Below are 18,493 nucleotides of genomic sequence, written 5' to 3'. Positions count from 1 at the left end.
CAAATGACTTGTTTATTGATTCAAGCTTTGACAAGTGTACTTGGTGGCTGCTTTGAAACTCAACAAAGCCTAGTACTCCCCTTTCACAAACACTTCCCCAACGCAAGCAACTTCCTCTCCCCCGCTGCAGTCAAAACAAAGCTGTCATAGCGGGTTTTCCCGATTGACAAAAATTCTTATTACACACTCAGACTATTTGCGTTTGTTCTCCAGTGCCCAATTGCATAAGAATATTCTGGTGATGAATAAACGCGCTTTGTGTCATTAGCATCTAAAGATTTCTTGTTTACAATAGTTGTGTTGATCTGATGAAGCATGGAACTGATCTTAGGGTTGTCATGGTGAAACACTCGCTTCTGAAACAGTGCTTCCTTGTAGTTATCATGCGATATGCTCGACTTTACAACCTGTTTGCTTACACCCTTTGCTTTTTTAACCACCCCTTTCTCACTTGCAACACTGTACATCTTTGCACGCAATCCAACATACTCCTTAATTATCTTCCCATTCATTTCATCTTTCATCTTTCCAATAACCTTCTTGTTAACATTTGAGTGCAATGGTGATTCTTTAGGGTAGTCGCAAGTGTCATAAAAAGAATCTTTTCCTTTTACTGCAGGACTTTCAGCTTCTAGATCTTTGTAAATGTCATCCGCTGGAATGTCAAGTAAGAATGAATCTGTGTCTGTGTAAAGTACTCTCGATTTGGGATATCTTGGTTTCAAATAATCATACAAAAACTCAAGCATCAACAGTTTTGACAACTCTAGCACAGTAAAGCCTATGAATACTGGTTTGTCAAGCTTGACTACAAGTTTTTTCATTAAGATACCATACAGCTGTTCATGAAAGTATTTAAAGTCTTGATACTGTGGTTTGGATGTCAGCTTGATGGCCTCATTTTCTCTTGTAACAAGTCTAACATCCTTTCTCTTGTGTGGGTTTTCCATTGTCTTACCAAAGCAACTGTTGTTCATCAGTTTAAAAAAGTCTTTCTCTGATGCATCAGCGGCTTTGGTTCTCAGTTCTGTGTTTTTCATGATGTAAGGTTTCATAAACTGTTCTTGATCAAATAAAATTATACGATGAACAGCCTTCAAAATTAATCCATGTCTAATGTAAAACTGTAACAGTCTGTAGTGACACACATACTTCTTTTTGTGAAACAGATTGGGCACCAGCTTTGGAGGTTCTCTTGGGTTTACTTTTAACCTCTCAGCCGCTAAAGGATAATCATTATGTAGATCATGAAGTGATAGTGGATAGTCTAAGTCAACTTCCAGTATCCATCCCTTTCGACTGTCTGGGCCTGCTTTTAATATTGTCAGCACAACACATTGTGAAAATGGTCCTGAATAGATCTTAAAGTTCCGAAGTGGAAGCGTCTGACACATTGCCCAACCATACAAATTGTTTGCATCTAGATACATGATGTAATTAGAAGGTTTCATAGGATCAAAGTCGTCCAAGTATTTGTTGTTGGCTTTGCAGTAATTGTGTGAAGCCATACTGATTCCTCCACGTAGTCCATTTTCAATCATCTGAAGTGTAGGTAGATCTGATAGCAAGTCAATCTTTACTCCTGTAAATCTAAGAAATGCATCCCAGCTCATGCCTGGTGCAGATATGTAATGTGAAGGATCTAGATTGTAGTGCTTCATACATGTTCTTCTGTAATTCTCAAATATATCTGCAAGTAAACAAACATCAGCCAACAAATATTGATCATGATAATCACCCATTGTATTACATCCTAATTTATTCCATGCAGTCTTAGCGTGTTCATAGTCTTCGTCACTTATACCTTTACCCTTCAACCGTGAGAAGTAAGCATCCTTTGGTGGTAACTCATCTTCATCAAACCTCTCCCACGAATCCATGTATTCATATGGATAGACTCCCTTTCTAACTAAGTCACTGTCAAAGTACTTACATGTGATTGGGAAAGCAGTTAGTGATGAAGATAAAGACTCAAGTGTTCCCATCAGATGTTGAGCAGAATCGTAGAAGTATAAACTATTCAGAGTAAAGGCCATGTACTTTTCTGAAGACTGCGCAATGCATCTTGCTTTGTATTCATCAGTTACTGCCTGCATGATCAGATGTGAATCATAACCGCGCAAGTTATGGAAGAAGATTGGAAGCTTCCAAGTCTTAGGATCAAACTTTAATTGTAGATTACATTTGCTGTGTGCTGCTCCTCGGAACTGCCCACTTACATGATCATGATCTCTTACTATTGGATTGTCTGTGTTTGGTGTTAGACTTTGTTCGCATATCCAACACTGTGTGGTAGAGTTAAACTGTTCTTGGTCTTCAGGTTTCATAACAATGTCTGAAAGATTCAGTTGTTTGGAGCAGTCATTTCGCACTTGGTTCATTTGCTGTAAGAAGTTCTTTGCTGCATTAGGTCCTCTGTACAATTGCGGTTTAGAATGTTTACCATCTGAACTAACAACAATAAATGCATATGAACAGACTTGATGATTACTTAGAGTTACTGTTTTAGGTAGGTCTTTTGGTAAAGGTCCTTCATATGGCACAATGATAGATTCAAAGTCAGCATAAACAACATAAGGACTTTTCTGTAGTTTGCATACATTCTTAAAATACACTTTGCTGTCTGGCGGTGGTGTTGTTAACTTCACAACCGCATCATCAACGCTCTTACAATGTTGCTTGTGTATAAGTGCTGCATGAATTGATGGAATACGCAAGAGACATCGCCTACAAAAGTCTTGTTTACTATTGTGATTGCTTGTGCTCGCCATCAGTCTACTCATTGTACGAATCAAAGTGTAATGATATTTTACACCATCAGTCATTAGTAACATGTCAACATGGTTAGTATCACAATCACCAATCGTTGGTGAGTTCTTTGATATTCTGACTGGTTTCAGTTCATCTTCCTCATCCCACGTGTAAACATTTACGGTGATGGGTTTGTTTTGCTGTTCAAATTTGTCAATGCTTGTAATGCTGACAGGAAATTCAATACCAGTAAAGTTTAGTTTATTTCTGTATGCATGATAGTTAGACACTCTTTCTGCATTTTTCTTTACACTGTACAGTCTTGCCAGAACACACCACATAAAACATTTGTCATCATCATTCTTTATGTTCAGCACAGCACGTTTTTTGACAAGAGCAGGAGGTAAAGGTATGTAACTTCTACCTCTGATGGGGGCAAATTTACTTAGCTTCAATTCTATTTTTATAATTTCACCTTCTGACCATCCGGATCCTTTCATCTTTGCATCCTCTGCAGCTTGCTCAAACCGTTTCATCATTTCATCTGCCCAGTTTCCATTCAATTCTGCCATAGAATTAAGTGCTAGTTGTCTGGTTGAAACATGAACTTCTAGCACCTCATCACTGACTGTTTTGTATTTTATTAAACTGACTATCTGCGCTTTTACTGGAGGTTCAATCAACAAATTGTTTGGAATTTGTTCAATGGCGTCTTGCACACTGGACTGCACATTTTGAGGATCCGTTACTTGTAATTCAACGGTGTCAAATACTGTCGATAAAGATTCTAATACAGAGTCTTCCATCGCTGTGAGTTTGATTTTATAACTCAAAATAAAAATATAAATTAAAAAAATGAAGTTGCTTAGAATTCTTTCTCAGAGCTTCCATTTTTGTTAACACTATAAAATCTGAAATAAAAAATCATTTAACATTTGTACCACGTGGAACTAATTGTAATTCCTCTTTTACAAAGGCTCTTTGCGGTGCTGGTTCTCTCAAGTAATATATAGGTGGATTTGTCTCTACTACTCTCTTGATTTCATGAATGTCAATACTCCAGATTGGATCCGTTGCACGCTTCCTGCTGTCACCCTCAGCTTCACCGGGTGCATATAAATATCTGACTTTCTGATTGAAAGGTAGTAATGCCACTGGTGTTGTTGACTTTGGAGCAACAGGTATTGTTTTCTGTTTGATTGCATCAACTGGTCTTAACCCTGTAGCTTTAAATACCTCCAGATTCATTGCTCTAAGTACTGATGGTAATCTTTTGACCCATTCAGTGTTACGCAATTTACTTTCTGTGTCCAAAAATTCCTGATGGTACTGATATGAAAACAGTTTTTCTGCCAACTGTTTGTTAAAGCTCTCAACAATAGCCTGTGACCTGTGGTTTCCTGGAATACCTCTCTTCACTGTAACATGATGTTTTAACAGAAGCTGGTTGACAGCTCCTTTAAACTCCTTACCATCATCACACTGAATCATTCTGGGATACTTTAGTGGTCCACGTCTGTAAATTTCTTGCAGGGCAACAGCTGTAGCTATAGCACTTTTCTCTGTCAACGGTTCAGCATCTTTGTATCTTGTTGCAACATCAACTACAGTCAGTGCATACTTATATTTCTTCCTTCTGACTGTGTCATGTGGTAAATACAGCAGGTCTATTTGATGAGTGTCATTCGGTTTAATGTTAACAAAGTGTGGTCGTGTAATTTTTCTTGGTGCAGGTAAATAGATCTGCCAAACTGCCTGCTTTGACAACCATTTCTTTGCTATATCTTGAGAAACACCTGCTGCGTCACTGAGCTTGTCAATAGCAGTTCTTCCTTTCCAGTATCCTTTTGGGGAATAATATATTTTAGATAACAAAGCATCACTCATGGTTTTTTAAATGACAGAATATTAAGATTTGACAGCACGCGCAATAAAGTAAACAACAGCCATACCAATAACAATGAAAACAATCTCGCCCACCTTCTGCTCTTCTGAAGGTTGATAAAAGTCACCCAGTTTTGGAGGAGCACTTGTCTTCATTTTCTTTCCAGTTACAAGATAGTATTCTTGAATGGCTGCATCAACATTGGCAAAGGTTTTGTTTGCATGTCCTTGCTGCCTGAGTTTATCATTCATAAAGTCTAACTGCGCAATTCGTTTCTTCTCGTATTCATCCTGTGCTTTCGCCAGTTGTTCCATGGCTTTGTTGTGCCTTTCCCTCTCTTCACCATTTTGCAGTTTAGAAAACAAATAGTTGCTGCCAGAAAATGCAAGCGCATTTACAATCGCACCTCCCACCATCATAACCAAGCTAGCCATTTTATTGTCTTACATGTTTATATTTTCTGGAATAATTCCTTGCTTCACCAAAAAGTCTTTTGTTGCAAAGGAAGCTGTCACAACACCAATTAGTTTAGCACCGTCTTCGAAGTCTAACTTTCCCAAGTCGGCTGGTTTCATTCTGAGGAGACTTTTACCCAGCATTGTGTAACCTACACTCAAGCCGCCAATCACTGCAGCGTGATAAACTAGATTAACTATTGTCTTTTCAGAACTCATTTTTATGTTATCAAAATTAAAATATTAAAATTATTCCATATGAAATGAATCCACTGCAGGTACTACTGTGGGCTTTGTTATTGTTTGTACTGCTTTGTTTGTTGGTTTTGGTGTTTCTGATTTTGGTGTTTCTGATTTTGGTCTTTCTGACACTTTATATTTGCCTTGCCAAAGTTTGTAAAGCAAGTATCCACCTCCTCCAACAACAGCTGCTACAGCTACTTTTCTGTATGATAGAAATGAAGATTTTAATTCTTGATCAGTTTGTGTGACCTTAGTCACTTCAGGAATGTTTGGTGTCTGCTCAACCTCAGACATAATGTTCTGCTTTGCCTTTTGATTTAACTTTTTTTGTCTGTTCCATTCGGCTAGTTTTTTTCCTGCTTCTACTCTACCAGGTTTCTTTGTCACTGTGTTCACTTCTGGTATTTTCGTCTGCTCCACTGTCTGCTTCAACTGATCCGTCATCTTTTTTATTCTGAAAATTAATGTGTTTGAAAGTAATTAATCCAGCAACAAATGGTACTAATAAAGCACCAAATCGATAATACAGGCCACAGGCAAGAGATTCGAGGGACTTGGAAACAACAGGGTCATGAGTTAGATCATGTGTTAAGTCTTCCTCCGAGTCGAGAGGTGTAAAATGTCCAAAAATCTTTGTGTACAAACCTATAACAGTCTGTCCAATACTTCTAACCATCTTAGAACCAAGCACTGATTCATACCGTCCATGATACTTTTCTATATCTTCTGAGGAAAGATGTTGTACTTCTTCCACAGTTAACTGCTGCCCAAGGTAGTGTTTTGTTTTTCCACAAACAGCAAGTGAATACAATCTTTCTTTTTTATCAGGTATAGTCCTACTGTCACAGATTTCAATATCTGTAGCAGTCTGCATCAGCAATTCATCACAGTTCATTTTATTTTGATGCAGAATAAAATAAAAATCTAGTAATTAAACTTGAGTAAGAACTTAGGTAGGAACTTAACAAGAACTTAGGTAGGAACTTGAGTAAGAACTTAGGTAGGAACTTAACAAGAACTTGAGTAAGAACTTGACAAGAACTTAGTAAGAACTTGACAAGAACTTGACAAGAACTTGAGTAAGAACTTGGTAAGAACTTGAGTAAGAACTTGACAAGAACTTAGCAAGGATTTCTACAAACATACATACTGAACTGGTTGATCAGTTTTTAAAACCAGTTTCGAGTGCTTAGAATATTTCAGATTATTCTTTATTCTTTCTCTCTCCTGTTTGTTTTCAATGACATCATTTTCTCGAAGACACTCTTCAAAACTGTCACGGTCCTTTGAATAGAACAATGTTATTGTTTTGAGTTGCTCTCTAAAGTCTTTCAGAACTGCATTGTATTTTTGTGTTAATATCCAAACTGATATTAATGCATGTCGTCCACTGAATGCAAGCTTTGCTAGTGCACTTTTCTTTCTAACAATGTCACGTTCTGCTGCACAGTCATCAATAATAAACAGTGTTGGTGTGTTCTGAAAAAGATCGAAATAATGCTCCAAGCAAACATTTAGACGATCAGAAGGATTTACAATAAATATATTTTGATCAGACCATATGAATTTTCTCTCCTTGTATGTTCTGTTATGCTTTATGGTTGGACAGAATATGACTATGTGTTCAAAGTGATTTATGTAAACAGTCTGTAATAAATCCAAAACATATCTTGTTTTGCCGCAACCTGTTGCCCCACAAATCAAAGAACAGTGTGGATCTTTTGGAAGAAAATCTAGATACTTCATTTTAACACGTTCAATAAACAATATCCTGTAATCTGCTTTCAGAGATGTTTAACTGCGCATCTGACACAACAAACACGTAGATCTTAACTGATTTACTACTACTCCCTACTTCCTTTTCAATTTGTATTGTGATTCCTTCTGATCCGTTTTCAATTCGCCTTCCACTTCCATGCAGTTTGTTGTCGTCAGTTGTTCTGAGATCCAGCCATAACGCATATTTATTTGTCAAGAAATCTTCTACGCCAACACCGTGTAAATGTAGATCTTTAGCCACAAGATCAGATGTTGGGTCTTTCAATCTTCCTCCAGTAAAGTACTTTCTTGCTTCATCATAGTGTTGGTATGGCAGCATGCCAGATGCAAATATTTGGTTTGGCTGCCCTTCAATTGTGCAATATACTCTATTGATTAGTGGATTGTAAAACTTTTCTATTTGCCTTTCATATGAATCTTTTGGTTCCTCAAACAACATAAGTATTCCCTTCATTGACCTAGCTGGTGTATTCAAGTTAATGTTCCAGATTGGATCAGCCTGGCTTTTTGAAAGTGTACTGTGATTCAACACTCTTTCATAATAGATAGGCAGCTTAGAACTGTACTGATTTTCTATAAGTCTAGCCAGTTCAGGATGGTTTACAACATCAAACTCTAAAGAAATTCCAGACACCTTATACTTTGCTTCCGGGTCTTGTGAAAGCATAACACGATCATAACTATTGAAAGTCAGGTCGTATGACAGCCTGTCACGCAATGCTCCTTGATAGAAGGGAGGATGTGAATTTATGAGTTCAAAGTCAAGTGGAATACAAAATTTGTTTCCAAAAGCAACATTGACAGCGTTATCTTTTTTGTTGTCAGCTTTATCTCCTGCTCCTATTCTAACTTTTATCCCATTGTCTGACTGAATCCCTTGAAACACTCTGTTTTTCTTTTCATTGTCAGTTAACCAATTATCTGCATAAACTAAAAATACATCTGCATTATTCAATGACATCACTTCCCGCCCTTCCAGTTTGACAGTAATCTTCCTCACAATTGCTCTTCCTACATTATAAGCCAAAGTCCTATTTGCATCTGAGCCAGATTCTAATTCTAATTTGAATGATAGTCTTACAGTGCCTGGTACAATAACATCGTTCTTACCTAGATTAGGAAACCTAACAGTAAGTATTTCATTCTGATCAATAGTAGAAGGATTATTTGTAACTATAACTGTTTGCCTTATTCCTTTTACCCCGAGAGGTTCTTTCAGCCTTCTGTAAGGATCAAGAACAGAACCGAACGATTGTGCCATCTTTTTTTATTTTCAAAATAAAAAATAAGTTACAAATGGCAGAAGGTGGATTTGAAGATTTATTTGAGCCAGCGGACGACATGAGCGAAGCAATCCCTTTGGTTCCCTACCATCATTCACTGCATTATGAGGTGGCACGACATGAACTTCTGGAAGGTAAAGTTAGAGATTTCTACAAAAGTTTAGGAGAAGAACCTGATGTTTTAGATCCAAACCAGTTCAAAATGGAAGCAAATCATTTATATACAACTAGCGATAAAGGAGAAAAAGTCCAACTTACATATAAATCTAATCCTGCTAAGTTTCTATCAAAAGTTTCACTAAAACAAAAACTTACTGCTAATCGACTTAGGCAATTAGATATTGTGCCTAGCACACGGTCATCATCTTCCCATGTTGTTTCCTTACTTCAACAAGCAGAACTAGGACTACCAACTGCTACTCAAATAGAATCTGTTCCATTGCAAGATCTTAATAAACTTGCAGATGAGGCTGATCAACTTATACAAGAGATAGAGACTTCTTTTTCTGAGGAAACTTCACTGAAGACTCCACATGAACTATTACCTATGAGAGAAATAGAAGCCCTTAATCAATCACTACAAACCATCAGAGGTGAAATAGCAAATAATCTGTCAAAACTAGGTCAGCTGGATGAAGATATAAACAAAGAGAAACAAAAACTTGCTGATGCTGATGATTTGAACCTAGAACAAGAAGTAAAAAACAGAATTTCTAAGCGTTTAAAAGATTTGCAGGAGGAGAAAGCCATAAGGTTAGAAGTTCTAAGTAACAATAGAGAACAACTGAGAACACAGGTCAGCAGAATAAAAAATACAATTCAAAGAATCCTTTACGAAGACACAACTCTTGCTGAAAGAATTAGAACGCTTTTCAGAGAGCAGGGAATCACAATAGCTAGTATACTAACTGCGTTAGGATTTGCAATAAGCACATTAGTGTTAACACTCACAGGTGGCACTGTCACACCTCCACCTCCACCTCCACCTTCACCTCCATCTGATCCGGGATGGGTAAAGAAACAACTCAAACACATTGCAGAACTATTAAAGAAACTAGCAGCAAAAGCTTTGGGTGCACTTCCAGGAATCATTGGTTCAATTGTTAGCTGGCTGTTATCTTTTGCAGGTAAAGTTGTTGGTTTCATGGCTGAACATCTCTGGACTCTAATAGTTTTAATTGCAGGTGTTCTGCTAACGAGAATAAAGCAAAAGTAAGCCTACACCCACTCCACCAATTACTAGAGCAGTCTTCTGCGATTCATGATCATCACTAATACTAACAGCTTGATCATCACTAGTGACAGAATGATCTTCACCTGCAGCGTGATCTTCACTTGTCACGCTTTGTTTCTGTTCATTGTGATATGGCTGTAACATCGTTCTGATTTCTGAATTCAGTTCTTCACCCTTTCCAAGCGGCTGGGTGTCACTAGCAATAATGATTTCATTGTTATAATTTGTTATTGTTCCAATCTGCAGCTGGAGATCAGAAGGTAACATGTAAAGGCCGTTACCAACAGCAAAGTCAACTTTTGATCTTGCATAACGGAGAGAGTCTTGATACCTTTTGATGCTGGAAGGCAGATCAACTGCAGAGTTTATGACATCTTCTAAATTTGATAACAACTGTTTCTGTGCACCAAACCCTGTGCTTGTTCTCATTATGTTTGATCGTGTCTGTGCCTGCGAGCCTAGCAAGCACCACGCATATGTTCGGATAGATTCATTGATCCTTTCAACACCTGATCCAGTGAAACCTTTGCCGGTGTCTAATATAAAAGTAGTCCATGCATTGTGGTGCTGTTGTTCTATTGATCCTAACTGTACCTGCACATTTGAAGAAAAAGATGTATGACCTGGCCAGTAATCAAAATTATACCTCCTGTGGACACCCCATAAATATAGTGTTCCCATGCCATGGTTTTTGTCTTGCTTTTGCCTAAAGTCGGTCTTAAAATCTATATTGAATTCATTGCAGAGACGCTCATACACTTTCATGTTTATCCTATTGTTGAATGGGTTCCAGCTCTTTTCATGCGGCATTGGTGCCTGAAGTTCAGACAAGATTCTCCTGCACTGATAGTAAACGTGAAATGTGTACACACACTTTGTCAGTAAGTTTGAATTATTCATGTGGTCTGCATAGGACACTCCACATCCTGTGGTTGCACAGAATATTGCAAAGTTTAACTGATTCTGATAGAACTGAATTGGGTGAGAGTTCCACATCTTTGGAACACTATCATTTTTGATTGGGGGATTTAGGTAAGAATGGAATGGGTCAGGCACTTTAACGCGAATGGATTCTGTTTCTGTTACAGCAAAGTCCAACTCATGGAAAGAAATAGTCTTTGGATTGTAATATGGTCCAGTTTTGTATTTAACGTCTTTGTTGAATTTATACTGACTCATTTTTGTTGTTGAATAAAAAATGTTTATCACACTAACAAATGTGAAGACTGGTGTGCCAGTTAAACTTGCAAACCCTATCAACAATCAAAATGGAGGAATGAAAGTTGCACTGCATGAAATTATGTATAAGGTTACTTGGTATAATATCAGTAAAAAAAAGAATAACAACTGGGTTAGAATTAATGGTAAAACACATTCTGTAGAAGATGGTTACTATGACTTCTGCACTTTAGAGAAAGAATTGTTTGCTCCAGTAGGTATTACAGCGAGTTTAAATCATGCAAGTCTCATTGCTACTCTTACTATGCCCAAAACTAGAGAAGTAAACAGATCATTTGAGTTTCCAACCAAACTCCTTGATATGCTTGGAATTACAAATATATACAAGGGAACACGTCCCATTGACATGGATGTTAACAGTGTACTGTTTGTTCACATGAGAGAGCTTAACACATCCTATAATCTGTTTAATGATCAGCGTTCTGATCTGCTTAGGATTCTTCCACCGAGTGATGCCTCTTTTTGTAAAATGCACGTGCCAACATTTAAGACACTTCAGTTCAAGGACTTGGAGGAAGGGTGTCATGAATTCCTACACATTGATCTGAAAAATCAAAGTGGACAACCAGTTGATTGTTTGTTTAACATTACATTGGAAATAGTTCCATAAAATATTGAGTATTAAAATGTCGAGTGGACCTACAATAGCTTATCCTGTTGCATGTTCAACTATAGAGTTGAAAGATTTAGCAGACGCTATCGACTTTGAGAGCAATGCTGAAGTTGGTGCAGTGTATGCATTCGAGTTTACAGACACTGGTCATTACAAGAGAAAGGAAATCGACGATGAAAAGAAACCAAGATTTCTCAAACTAGGTCAAATCCGTGATGTTAATGTACCTGATCCAATTGTCGATGACATATACTACATGTGGAAACATCAGAATAAAAAATGGGTACTTAGTCCTGTTATAAAAAAGATTGACTGGGAAATGAAGTTTGAATTTGTGAGTCCATACACTCTTGTTGGAAAAGACGACACATTCCGTAAGTCAATCAATGCTAAACCACTAATTGTTAGCCTTGTTCCTGCGATTAACAGCAGGGGAGAAGTTGCAGTTAAACCTTTCCATAAGAACAACTATCTCATTCACAGAAAACAAAGTGTTGAAAAGGACGCTGACACCATTGTCGATTTTATACCCAAGCTTCCAATAGGGCAGAATGCAACTATGATATTTGATATAGTTGTCAGGAAAAGGGAAGAAACCACAAACACTGTTCTAATGAGAGGAATAAATCTCAACTGGAGACCATTAAATGTTGAAGAAGTCAGAGTATTTATTGCTGTTCAAAAGGATTCTAACACAATAAAAAAACAGACGTCAAACCAAAATGTTGTTGTTAACGCAGATATAAATAATTTAACAGAAATAAGAAGTATTAATCTTACTTATCTTGATTTGATTGCTTTCTACTATACAGATAAGGTGTTAAGCAATGAACAGCTTCAAAGCTTAGCAGAAACACTGGCCAGTGAGAATTAAGATAAATATTTTATATTTTGCATTAAAAAGATGACTAGCAGTGTGAAGCTTTATCCTAATATTGATGAAAGTGCAGCAGAAAGTCAACAATTCAGACTGGCACACATTAGTAATATACAAAAACAACTAGAAGATGAATTAGAAAAATATTCTCGCGCTAGACGTAAGTACTCAACAACTTACAACAGCCTTTCTAATGCCAGCACTGGTTCTACTATTCTTGCATCAGCTGCAGGTGTAACGGGAACAATTCTGTTAGCTACCGGAGTAGGGACTCCAGTTTCTCTAATCCTAGGTGGTGTCGCAGCAGCAGTTGGTGGTTTATCATTTATAGCATCAGCTATAATGAAAAAAATTGTGAAAAAGCTTGAAAAACACGAATCCATTTCCACTCTTGCATCATCAAAATTGTCTAGCCTAAAACTGTCTATCAGTAAAGCACTTGAAGATTCAAAAGTTTCTGACGAAGAATTCAAACAGATACAAACAGACTTTGATGACTACAAAAGTAAGAAAGCAAGTATTCAAACAAAAACACGAGCTGAATATAACAAGCCACTCGATATAGAAGATCTGAAAAAGCAGTTTTTAAAAAAGGGGATTCAAATAGGACGGGAAGAAAAAGTAAAAATAGAATCACTTGTAAAGAGTTAACTATTCGTTTAGACAGTCACATTGCATGTATCAGATATAATTCTAACAGTGAAAGAACATATGAAGTAAAGTTTGTAAATGAGAGAGCGTATTGAGCTTAAGAATGTTGTATAAGAGAAAGGGAGAATGTACGTTCTGGGTTACTGATTCCGACAGACCCGGGATTGGTTCAAAACAACCTTACTTTACTGTATTTTTTTTGTATGGATTTATGCAGTATTTTTCTGATTTTGTCGCATGTTTCATTTTAGTAAAAGTTTAGTCCAGAAGCCTATTTTGCGTTAATATTTAGGGTCTGTCGGAATCGGTGAGCCAGAACGTACATTCTCCCTTTCTCTCATCCACATACACACACACATCCCACACACAGACTACACCCACACACACACAAACACACATACCCCACTAAAGCAGGTGATATATGACACGTTGACACGACGACTGAATCCAAGACCTGACGAATGGCACCTCCAGTGCAGCTAGCAACAGACACTGTCAACTTTGTCTCGAGTCACCGACACCTGCCTCCCTCGCTGGCTTATGCCTGTATTATCATATCAGTAGCATCCTGTTGAAACACTTTTCAACCCCGCGTAGTTTAGCTGTCAAGGCCGTGTCCTTGTGACTAATCATAGATGTGTATAACACATCTATGGTCTAATCAACAAGAACAGTTGCAGTAACAACTGTCACGTACGGACACTTAGCTTCGCTCTAAAACTATCAAATGCCACTTGCTTTAAGTCTTACACAAAGAGATACCGAAGATGAGTCTGTCTGTATCACCCTGCCTGTTGGCACACTTATCAACCCCGGTTGATTAGCTTTCAGGGTCATGTCCTTTGTGTATGTTGATGTTGTGTGAAAACAACAAGAGCTGTTGTAGCAGAGACTGTGGAGTACACAGCTGGTGCGTTACCTTTTAAGGGCAGAATATACCTGCGCAGTTTCAGCGGCACAGACGACGCACGGCCTATTAGGCCTATTTATGCCGCGATAGGGATTATGACGTCGAGTACTTGGCCTGTTTTCCTTTCATGCAACGTGTAGCGGGCTGGGATAATCTGCAGTGCGTCGTCGGTCCTGCTGAAGTTACATAGGTGAGCGGAGCCCCTTAGCACTGACAGTAAGCGTCGCTTTTAAAAAGGGCAAACGCAACTTGCTTAAAGTGACACCGAACATTAGTCAAAACATATTACTCTTGTGTTTTTCAATTTGGCAACCGTAAAGGCACATTTCTGTGACAATGCAGACAAGCAATTGTGTGTCCATCGTACAGGTCACAGTGTAATGAAGGTTAAAGGCACAGTAAGCCTCCCGTAAACCATCACTGAGCTCCCCGAGCCTCTACATTCTTAAATCATAAAAGAATTCTTTTTTCATCAAGACAAGATCAGTACAATTCGAAGTTTTGAAAGTTGAAAAAAGAAAAGCCCGGAAACGTGTCCCGCAAAACGGCTGTCTCGTAGCAGGCGACGGTTCTGCATAGCGCCAGTTCCTCTGAACGGTCAACGCCACCGCTCTAGTTCGTGTGACTTGCAGCCGTTTGTTGCGTTTTAGATTCAGAGGTACACAATAACGTGCTATTGCAGATAAGCTCACAGCGAGTCGCATTCAAATCACAAACTGACGACTAAATTGTGAAAAAAAGGAAACTGGATCACACGGGTTCACGATGACTCAGGGGTAAGATAAACCACGCAAAAATAAATTCAGTCTTTGAAAATGGCTCGCTCTTTACGGAGGGCATCTAGTATGTTTACAAGCGGTGAGTGTTTAAATGAAAAAGTGTTTGTATTGTGTGTAAAAAAAAAAAAAAAAGCCTGAGAGTGTCTGTGATGGTTTACGGGAGGCTGACTGTGCCTTTAAGGCCTAAAAAAAAAAAAATAAGTGTGGTTACGGTAACCCGACCTATCCTATTTTTGGGGGCCAACCCTATAACTTTTTATTACATTTGTCAAAAAAATACACAAAAAACCAAGTAAACGAGTGCAGAAAACGCAATGAAAGCGAAAGCGCCCGACTCGCACACTTATTTCCCTGTCAAGTAGGTTTAATTTGTACACATTAGAAAAGAAGTTTTTAAAAAAAGTGATTGCCTACCTTCCTACCCTATTTTTGGGGGCTATGTTACCGTAACCACACCTATTATATTTTTTGGCCTAAGCTAGCGCTGTGCACGTATCGGTATCGTATATCATTAATGACCCAGATATTGCATTGCTGCATCATACATGTCATACATTGATCGTTGTCTTCACGCGACACTCACAGCTGTTGACTCTGTGATTAATACCATTCACACACTTACCTATGGACAGTATCTAGCTCAGTGTCTAGGATCTCTAACGTGATATATTTCATGAATATTGCCTGAACAAAAGGCTACTTTAACCCAAAAGATCTCACCACCACCACCCATTCTGATAATTATCGGTCCACGCTATCGCTACTGTCTCTCTGACAGGGTGCATAATTACTGCGCGGAATCTATCAAAACAAGAATACAGAGTTATCTCCCATATTTTTTTCACTAATGTTTCTGAGAATAGACGAACTGAGCGCTGACGAAAGTGATTGCAGATTGGCCGACTTCGGCAGTGATCTCCGTTCTGTTCTTCACAGTTATGATAAAGACATCGTTCTAAGGTCAAAACAAGTCGAAATGTTGAGCCTGCTGTGGGAAAGAGACCGTGATATTGTTGTATCACTCCCAACTGGTTACGGAAAAAGTATCGTCTGCTCCGTAGCCAAAGTTGATTATCACGTGACACTTTTGCCATATTTAGAGTTGTTTGCACAGTAAATATAGACCCGCGAAAGATAGCTCGCTTGAAACTGTCTTACATATCAATTCCTTTGTAATATAAAAATTACACAACACCATGAAAAATCATTATCGACGATCGCGAATCTGCTTTTATCTGCACATTACGAAAAGCTCTAAATATATTTAAAAAAAAATCGATTTCTTACCCACAGAAAGAAAACCAGGGATAAATGAGACCCGAAGGGAAGGAACTCATTTGACGTGAGTTCAGGATGCACCACCACCATCAACATCAACCACAACAACAACAACTGACAACAACAACAACAACAACAACAACAACAACAGCAACAGCAAAAGTAGCAGTGTATTCTCGGAGGAAGAAAAAGGGAGAGGAGGGAGTGGTTAAAGTAATTTTCGGTTAGGTGCGGCTCTGTAGCTAATCTTCAATCTGCTGTTTGCGTTGGGCCCGGATAACCGAAGTCCGGTTTTCCTTTGTGAAACACGAAGTAGAAGTGGGTGTGACCTTGGTATTTCTTGTAAGTTATGTTTAGCTTGCCAAGTTGTGCATATTATGATTTTTTGTCGATTTTTGATTAGTCCCATCGGTTATAGTTACGTCAATTTTGGGGGGGGGGGGGGTACCCTAATTGGAGTTGCGGTCACGTGATTCCTGTTTCAGGAAGAAATCTTTGATCCGAAAGGTGCGCCAGAGAGTCAAGTGGACGGCCTTAACTGGCATAGAAAGTTTGAATGAAATGACACAGGAACTAACGCTTTAATTGGGGTGCGAAATTTGTCGCAATAATTTCAATTTTTGACCACGTTTAGATAATTTGAGACACCTTGGTACTTGATTAACAGGGGTTGTTGCCTCCCCTGGCTTTATAATCACATTTCGAAAACTGTTTGGAATGCTGCACTGTAGCCGTGCGATCTTTTCAAGCTCTTCTCAAATTGCTTCTATTCTTCTTGGATGGTCATTGCCAGTATGCAAGTGAGTTTGAAACTGGTTGCCTGGCATCTATGTCCTTTGAAGCACGCGAAGACCCATTCTGATAGTCCTCGCTCCACGGCTATCCGGTGTGACGTTTTCATCTTTCGCCGTGTTGATATTTCGCTTCTCGGCCTCGTTGATCTAGTATAAACTCTACACTGAACAAAAAAACGGCCCTTCGATAGTACTGATGAGCGACCTTGTGTACCTTACATTCATGGGGCCAAATTTGTCCAACCAATTTGTTTTATTTAACTTAGAAATTTGATTCATCCTAAAATGTTTTCCTTCTTACTCAAGGGACGTAACCACTCGGTACACGTTTTTGAAGAATTCGATTTTGGGGGTGAAATCTATTACATTTTACCACCAATTTTCTTCACATGCAAGAAACTGACATGCTTTTCGTCCATAAATAATTTCACTTCTTAATTTTACCAGGAAACAACATTTCAGTCTTGAGTATATGTCGAGGGGGAAATATGTACACAGGCGAAAGATGAAATCGGGACACCGGCCAGTTGTCTCTCTGACCGGACGCGAAAGTCCTACGCGAATCTATCAAAACCAGAATACAGAGTGATCTCCCATATGTTGTTCACGAGCAGTGTTCGCGAGACGAAAATGATTGCAGATTGGCCGACTTCGACAGTGATCTCCGTTCTGTTCTTCACAGTTATGATAAAGACACCGTTCTAAGGTCAAAACAAGTCGAAATTTTGGGACTGCTGCCGGAAGGAGACCGTAATATATGGTTGCATCACTGTCAAAGAAATCGTCTGCTCCAGCGAGCGCCGAAACCAAACGGTTGATTATCACGTGACACTTATGCCATATTTAGAGTTGTTTGCACAGTAAATACATCCGCGAAAAATAGCTCGCTTGAAACTGTCTAAAATAAAAATTCCTCTGTAATTTAAAAATTACAAAACACCATGAAAAATCATTATCGACGATCGCAAATCTGCTTACATCCATAACACATTACAAAAAGCTCTAAATATGTATAAAAAAAAAATATATAAAAAATAAAAAACCGGTTTCCTTGCCAGACAAGGAAACTCAAGGCATCCTGTCAGGGAGAGAATGAGCCGAACTCATTTTGACCTGAGGTCAGGATGGCGAAGACCGTGAACATGTCCTCACGAGACGCCTAGAATACATACGCTTTGTATACAAACTATTAATACAGTCGGTCCTTAATTGAGCCCGAAGTCGACTTCGCGAAGCCTTTTTTTATTACCGAAACCTAACACTGTTTTAAAGCTTAGTGCGACCAGCTTCGAGAATAATAATTCGTGTAGTCCACTTCGCCCAGTTAATTTGAGGCTTTGAGCTCAGCAATTTCACTTATAATAATAATAGTTCTTTGTATTGAATAAAAGGTTGCTTAAATGTTAAGCCATGATGTTATCTTTGGGTCATCCTGAACTCAGGTCAAAATGAGTTCGGCTCATTCTCTCCCTGACAGGATGCCTTGAGTTTCCTTGTCTGGCAAGGAAACCGGATTTTTTTTTGGTTGGTTTTTTTTAACATATTTAGAGCTTTTTGTAATGTATTATTGATATAAGCAGATTCGCGATCGTCGATAATGATTTTCATGGTGTTTTGTAATTTTTGAATTACAAAGGAATTGATATGTAAGACAGTTTCAAGCGAGCTATTTTTCGCGGCTGTATTTACTGTGCAAACAACTCTAAATATGGCAAAAGTGTC

The 18,493-nt window shown here is 38.4% G+C and overlaps 1 protein-coding gene across 2 annotated transcripts in view; it reads right to left on the bottom strand.

The window, feature by feature from the left end:
• The window catches only part of LOC138949406 (O-methyltransferase MdmC-like), a 33,099-nt gene that overhangs the window by 13,031 nt on the left and 1,575 nt on the right, over positions 1-18,493 (bottom strand). Inside the window, exon 1 of one of the 2 annotated variants that reach the window (XM_070321231.1) lies at positions 13,412-13,830. The exons of the other annotated variant lie outside the window; for it this stretch is intronic. The gene's annotated coding sequence lies outside the window, so the exon portion shown is untranslated. Of the gene's footprint in view, positions 1-13,411; positions 13,831-18,493 lie in introns of those variants that run through there. 2 annotated transcript variants of the gene reach the window in all.

Source organism: Littorina saxatilis, linkage group LG15, assembly GCF_037325665.1.
Source record: "Littorina saxatilis isolate snail1 linkage group LG15, US_GU_Lsax_2.0, whole genome shotgun sequence".
Taxonomy (NCBI): domain Eukaryota; kingdom Metazoa; phylum Mollusca; class Gastropoda; order Littorinimorpha; family Littorinidae; genus Littorina; species Littorina saxatilis.
The sequence above is the reverse complement of the archived record's forward strand: the minus strand, read 5'-3'. Positions and strand labels throughout refer to the sequence as shown.